The sequence below is a fragment of the Hoplias malabaricus genome, chromosome 5 (assembly GCF_029633855.1).
Source record: "Hoplias malabaricus isolate fHopMal1 chromosome 5, fHopMal1.hap1, whole genome shotgun sequence".
NCBI lineage: Eukaryota > Metazoa > Chordata > Actinopteri > Characiformes > Erythrinidae > Hoplias > Hoplias malabaricus.
The window spans coordinates 26,782,619-26,790,667 of NC_089804.1; positions in this window are offsets into that span (position 1 = coordinate 26,782,619).

Genomic DNA, 8,049 nt, shown 5'->3' on the forward strand with positions numbered 1-8,049 from the left:
ACAGTGAATGAAAGGCCTGATTCAGTCTGGTGTCACATCTTCCCGAGGCACCAAAGCCTTAGCATCGCAGTGTGTTTGTTATGCTTCAGTGAGTTCTCTTCTTCCACAGAGGGAGGAGGAAAACTAGGCAGAAGCACACGGCTGCATGGCTTTTATCCAGCAGTGGCGTGCATGGCAGGATGGCACTAAAAACCCTGAACTTCATGCTTGGGTTCATGAAGAATGCATGGTGCACTACTTGTGGTTCTCAATGGCAAGAATGGATCTGGGGCCAAGTGCAAGAGCTGCTCTGAAAAACAGGGTCAGAAGAGATAGAGCATAAATCCAGAAGATGGGAAGAGGGAAAGTTATGTCTGAACATTCTCCTCAGAGGGGAAAATACAAGCACACACTCCTCCAGGCAGGTTCACTACAGCTCTGCTGCTTAATAACACACTTTTGTCTCATTTCATTTACATACACTCTAAGATTATTTATGCTGATGAATGATTAAGGGAATTTAGTTACCACCAGAGTGAAACAAGACGTCACGAATGATTCCTTAGGAGTTCTGGAATATGCAAGTAGTCTTGCGAAGAGAAGTATTAGTGCTGAAATACCTAATTTCCATTGTGTTGTTATTATTATTATTATTATTTTGATAGCATCAAGATTCCTCTCACATATTCAATTTAAATGCCTATTTCAATAGAGCTCCTGTGCCAAGAATTATTCCTTCTAGGTGGTGACTTCCTCGGCCAATAAAACCAATTCCGATTCTGAATTAAGTCTGGGAGAAATATGGAGACATTAGCTGTGATCAAGGGCGCTTCTAAGCTATTATAAAGACCCCAGTGATCTCCCCTCCCCTTCTCCCACAACTGCTGTACAGTTCTACTGCACACTTTAATTTAAAAATCCAAATGAGATGCAAATGAGTGGCTTTAAGCCTCACTGAGAGAGCAGACAGCGAAACGGGGAACCGCCCGCTTTCTCTTTCTGTCTGCAGCTCCTTTCTTCCCGAAGCTCACCTCACACTGCTAATTATTCTGTGATTCAATACCATCCTCTTTATCATTGGAAAGATATTCGCCTGTTTTCATTTGGTCCTCAGCTCTGTGCTGGATGAATACATTTACACACATCAGTCCTGTATAGCAGTTGTATAACATGTATAACATCAGACTGGCCAGATCATCATATAGTTAAAATGATGATCTGGCCAGTCATGCCCTTAGTTTTGCACTGGATCTGCAAGGCTAATGTAGCTAACAAGTGTGGAAGCTTATGTAAACTAATTAGCATTTTGCTAACTACATGCTTATATAATCACACACTTGTTTCAAGCTGCGTGGCGCTGTTAAATAATCTCGACTTCTTCTTTTATGTGGTTTCTGACACTCAGGAAATAAATGAAGAGTTCAATAGGCACATTTTTACACTTTAGTAAGTACGTAGACATGACTAAGTGAAGCTAAGTGAAGGTGCCTCTATTGTGTACAAAGAAATTCAGTTACACATACAGTGTGTGAAATGAAAAATGACACTCTAAGATCACCTTGCTTAAGACCAGGATTATGGACCAGTGGAAGGCATTCTCTGGACTGAAGGAGCTCATATATAATATTTTTTAAGAGATGAAGAAAGCCTTTGTGATTTGGCACTAATCATCCAACATCAACTCCTGGTCTGTCATGTTCTCTTGGGAATGCAATAAAATCCTTGCAGAAATGCCCCAAAATGTAGGCTAAAGCCTTCTTAAAATAGGTTCTAGATCAGTTTTTTCAGAGTAGTTACCCAAGCAAAAAATCCTATTTTTCCATACATTTGTCTGTGGTAGTGGTCACTGGCTGTGATTTTGACCGAGGCTGGTGAGGGGATGTGTGTGGGCAGGCTCGCCAGGCCTGGGGTCTCACTCTGAGGGCGGAGGGGGTGCTGTGCTGGGCTAATGAATGACCGTCAGTGTACATTAGCATCACCCAGGCTGTGATTAGGCTGGCCGCTCTCCCCCATTTATAGCCCAAATTAAAGATGTGTGTTATAACCTTAACCCCTGAGGCTCAGAGCTGAGCACAGCTGCTCTACTCCCGATTACAGACACGGCTTCACTGTAAAGAAAATGTGGCCACTTTCCAAATCTGTGCCTGTGTTAGTCTACACACTGGGCTTACAAACTGGCTCCAAAACTCTGATGTGGCTTGAGGTTAGTGAACCAGCTTTCCTGAAAAAAATACAACTGTAGTGTGTTTTCTAATTAAAAAACGAACTGGGATTCAAAATCTGTGATACCTGTTTAAAGTAAAGAATATAATCTGATTACGTATTCCTGTATAAAACGATTGTAATGTTCTAGGTGTGTATAACATAGTACAAAATTAGGAAATGAGAATGAAATTAAAATGAATGTATAGCATATATAATGCCTTATATGTGGTCATCACCACATGAAGCAGATATATTTTTAAGACAATTTACATTATAAATAATAGAATTACAGTGTATAATTTATTATTTAAATACTTGCATCTTACATTAATTGAAGAAATATCTAAAACACTTCTAGTTCATATGATAAATCTACATCTCATATAAAACTACGCAAGCTGTTAATGTAACAAATGTCAATATATATTTTTTTTATTTAAAAGGTTAAAAGGACAGATTTTGAATGAGCGTTCAATCAGAACGGATCCCTTTTACACAACGGAGTCTTGAAATCACAGTGGCAAAAACAGCATGTTTAACCAAGAGATAACGAGATGCTGGAAAATAGCCTGTAATCATGAATTACTACTGTCTTTCATCCATAAAACCACGCGTGCCCTTATGGTATAGGCTGAGTAGGAATGCAGGCAGCCTTCAGTCACCCATAAGCGGGGCAATGGCTTCAGTCTGCTGCTGGGTTATATATACAAACAGAAGAATGAGGCCCATCTTCTCCAGCTCAGTGAAGCAAGAGCTAACTGTGTTTATATTCAGCCAGGCAGCATGCTAGCTTCCTAGCAGTCCCTGGAGAAACACAGCCAAGTCTGAACCCAAATGGCACCGTGTTCCTGTCATAGCAAACGTTCTAGAGTGCAAAAGCCATTAGCTTAGTGGAGAGAGAGAGAAATGTTTCAGGCCTGTCGTTTTTTTACTAGCTATTTTTTTTCCTGCTAGCTGCTACGGTACACTGTCCTCGGAAAACCCCCCTTTGTTTTCTCGGTAAGTACAGCCACAGCGTCCATGAAAGATTTACTGACTGACTTTTACAAGTTTTAGTGCCACAGATCCATTTCCCCCTTACACATGGATATATGAAGCCACTGTCACTGCTAGCAGACTCACTGCTATGTAAATGCTAATATGCTGATTTGCTGATGTTTCAAGGGCAAATTGTCCAAACTGAAAATATATCACAAACAGCTTAAATCCATGGTATAAACGGATAAACACAATGGCACTTGTTCACCAATGTTGCGCATGAACAAATCTGACTACAAAACATTCACCAACCACTTTGATATGTGTGTCTTCCTTCTATGCTGAGACATATCATATGAGCATTATAATATAAATATAATGCTTAAAATCTATAAATTTAATAACAATGAGAAAAAAAGAAAATATTTATATTAATTATAATTTGTATCCATGCAAATCAACTACAAAATGTATGTAGGTATATTATGATATGTTCAATATTATTAAAAACTGTCTTCTTATTATTAGCTAATTTGCTCACACACAGTTGCTCAATTCAGATCACAAGCATAAATACACAAGTTAAACTAACAAATAAAAGCATTGTTATTATGTGTTGTTTATACTGTATTTGTTATATCCAGTTTTCTTCCTGTGTCTGCGTGGGTTTCCTCCGGGTGACTGTCTGTGAGGAGTTGGTGTGTTCTCCCTGTGTCTGCGTGGGTTTCCTCTGGGTTCTCCGATTTTCTCCCATGGCCTAAAAACACTCATGGGGGACTCAAAAGTGTCCATAGGTGTCAGAGTGTGAGTGAATGTGCGAGTGTGTGTTGCCCTGTGAAGGACTGGCGCCCCCTCCAGGGTGTGTTCCTGCCTTGCACCCAATGATTCCAGGTCAGCTCTGCACTCACCATGACCCTGGACTGGATAAGGGTTACAGACAAAGAATGAATTAGTGGATGTTTTGTCCACCATACTGGTCAGACAGCTGTAAATAAAAAGTGTGGAGCAGCTACACATGAGTCTAAAGCCATCATGGCATATGTCAAGTGCTGCTTAGAGGGTCATAAAGCTCCTCCTTCAAGAAGTGGTAGAGCAATGGGAATGGCTCATGACCAAGAAGCCTACATCTGGGGTAAGCTGGACGACCTAACTGAAATAACTGTCCAAATTTACTAAGTAACTAATGCTCCAATGGCTGAATGCAATGTTCCAAAATATAGGATAAAGCTTTCACAGAAGAATACAAAATGTTAGTGTAGCAAAGGCAGACAAACAACTCATTATTACCACGGAAGCAGATGTCAATAAACTGTCAATGGCCTTTTATAGTTGAGAAAGCGTTGAATAAAAGCTGGATTAGCCATATATTTATTCATTAACAGGTGTCTTTATTCAGAAAGACTGGCTTCAGTACACTTCACTTGTGAATAGTAAAATTGACTCCAAAAAGCAGAGTAACAGAATGGCTCCACTTTGTATGGCTCCACCTGTGAGACGCCCTCAAACAGAACGAAGCAGGGACGGAGGCAGACTACACAAATAGACATCAGCACTGAACACCCTTTCCAGGGGGTTGATGGTGAACACAAACACAGTCTGATCAACTACCAGCAAGTAAACAGAGGTACTACACAGAAAACACTGGCTCTGGTATGCTAGAAGACTCCACAATGTGTGATTGTCTTGGTGCAGTTTAGCTAATGCTGCTAACAACCAATGAAAACATACAGCCTCCAGTCTGTTACATGAATGACATGCATAATAATGGCCACTGGCTTTTGTTAATTGTTAGCCATGTTAGCATTATTTGCATTGCTAACATTATTTGTTTTTTACTTATTTTCACTCTGAAAAATCAACAAAAAGGTGCCTAGATATGGTTTGAAATACATTTTCTCAAAGTTAAAAATATAACATCTGCCAATTTGCCACAGATTAATCCTATTTTTTTTCCTCTACATTTTAGTGTCAAAGGGAATTACTCCAGGAAAATTTAAGTCTAAGCTTGGGTTAAATCTGAGAGTGTGAGACTGGCCCTATTTGTCTTAACCATGCTTTTATCTTATGGGTCCGATTATTTGACACAAGGTTTACAATGTGCTTCCATTGACTTGTTTCCCATAACAACCCCTCTGACCCCTCACTTTTGTGAGTGTAAAATAGGGCTACTCTTTCCTCACAGCTGCAATGGCCTGAAACCCGCAGATAGCCCTCTATTTCTCTCATCCTGATCCACTGCATCCTTCTACCCACAAAAAAAAACACCTTAAAAGGGTTTCTTTCTCAGCCATTCTGTCTGTGAAGGCTTTCCAAGTCCCAAGGCCAGTGTTAGGGGTCCCCTGGGGTCCATGGACAACCAGGAGCTCCTACTAGAGACAGACTCTCAAATTTAGGTCATAAACATAAACTTCCCTCCTCATTGAGATTGAGAATGGAGTCTGGAAAACACGTTCTGGCCTAGCATTTTATGGTTAAGGCTTTCATGTGGAGATTTATTTGAGTAAATAGGGCAAGGAAAGGATAGATTTATAGCTGGGTGAGTAGATGTTTGTGTTTTTAAGCATAGATTTAAGATTTCTTTTAGGCCACAAGGCTCAGAAGGCAAAGCCATCACCCCTGTGATATTCCTAGTGTCAAGCTGGAACAGCTAAACCAGTCTGGTTTCTCACACTATGATATACTCAACTGTTTCTTGAACACCTGCTTATCCAACATTTCAGCTGGAGTGAAGATGTTGGAGGGCAGCACAGTCTTGCAGCAGGTAGTGTCGCAGTCACACAGCTCCAGGGACCTGGAGGTTGTGGGTTCAATTCCCGCTCCGGGTGACTGTCTGTGAGGAGTTAGTGTGTTCTCCCTGTGTCTGCGTGGGTTTCCTCCGGGTGACTATCTGTGAGGAGTGTGGTGTGTTCTCCCTGTGTCTGCGTGGGTTTCCTCCGGGTGACTATCTGTGAGGAGTTGGTGTGTTCTCCCTGTGTTTCCTCCGGGTGCTCCGGTTTCCTCCCACAGTCCAAAAACACACGTTGGTAGGTGGATTGGCGACTCAAAATGTCCGTAGGTGTGAGTGTGTGTTGCCCTGTGAAGGACTGGTGCCCCCTCCAGGGTGTATTCCCGCCTTGCACCCAATGATTCCAGGTAGGCTCTAGACCCACCACCCTGAACTGGATAAGTGGTTACAGATAATGAATGAATGAATGAAGAAGTTGGAATATTGTTGTAATGATTTGATTGCATTCACCTACAAGAGCCTTATTGAAATCTTAATACTTGTTAGATGTTAGACAATTAATTCTGGCTGATCACAAACACCATTCCAGCTCATCCCAAAGGTACTGGATGATGCCCCTCACTCTAGAGAACAGCTTCTCTGCTCCACAGCCCAATGTTGCAGGGCTTTATAATACCCTAGTTGCTCCAGATCCTCTTAATTTGATCCCATCTTAATTATACAGACCATACAAACTGTGTGTGTACAGCTGCACATGTGGGTGCACTTGAAAGTAGCTGAATTGACTAATTATATAGGGTGTTTAATGTTTGGAAATACAGTGTAAAAGCTGGTACAGTTCAATCTGTCCCAAGCCTCAGCCTCAAATGGATAATGATGATGGTTGTTGAAGTGACCTAGCTTATTTTAACCATAGTTGTGTAAATGTAAACACATATCAACACCTACAAAATCACCATATCCTCCCCATTAAGAGTCTTATGTGCCTTCTACTGCTAGCTCTATATGTTTTAAATGAATGAGGCTTGGTAGAGGTGTCAAGGTCACTGTAACCATGGTGATGAGACATCTAAGCGGAAATGACAGCAACGACAGCAATGCCTTGTGGGATGGCAGAGCATTTGGAGTTAAATCAGCATCTACATGATTCTTCTCCGTCTCACACCCCATTGTCACAGTCTACTCTCATGAGCAGGTTACACAGTGATGCTCCCCTGGGCTCTCTGAGACACACACACACACACACACACACACACACACACACACACACACAGAGAGAGCGAGAGAGAGAGGGGGGGGGGTGAGAGAGGAAGAGTGTGAGAGAAAGAAGAAGGAGTGTGAGAGGGAGAGAGAGAGAGAGTGAGAGAGAGGGAGGGAGAGGGAGATAGTGTGAGATAGAGAGGGTGAGAGAGAGGGAGAGAGTGTGTGAGAGAGAGAGAGATAAAGAAGGAGGGTGAGAGAGAGAGAGTGAGAGAAAGGGAGAGAGTGTGTGAGATAGAGAGGGTGAGAGAGAGAGAGGGAGAGTGAGAGATAAAGAAGGAGGGTGAGAGAGAGGGAGAGAGTGAGAGAGAGAGTGAGATAAAGAAGGAGGGTGAGAGAGAGATGGAGAGAGAGAGTGAGAGTGTGACCAATGAAAAATTAACCACAAATGCCCCCCTTCTCAAAGCTAACGGGAAAGAACAAGAGGCAATTGTTTCAATGTAGTGAACAACACATGTCCTCACTGTGGTTCAGTTCCCAGCTTGGGCATATTACACCATACTAATAAGAGTCTGTCTGCAAAACTCCCACTGGTTAAATCTCCTCCATCTGCAAACATGATTAAATTATAAGGTGCTATAACAGTGTCTGCCAAAGGCATCAATGACCTGGTTTTAAACACTGAACCAATGTACTAAGCAGTTTCAGAGACAAGTGAGAAGATTTCTGCCCTTGTGTTATGTAGGAAAGTCACCGCTGGGACAAAAGCTACAGTAAATGGGTCCTGTGTGTGTAGAGAAAACACAAAATGCGCTTAATTATCCCCAAATGATACGTAGTTGTCCCCAGACCTTCTCAGTACCAGATAACACCTTGCCCTGTGGGACTACAACCTGACTGGCTTCTGCACTAAAGCCTTCTCATTTATACCAAGCAATAACTTATTGAATTAAGCAAGTGTA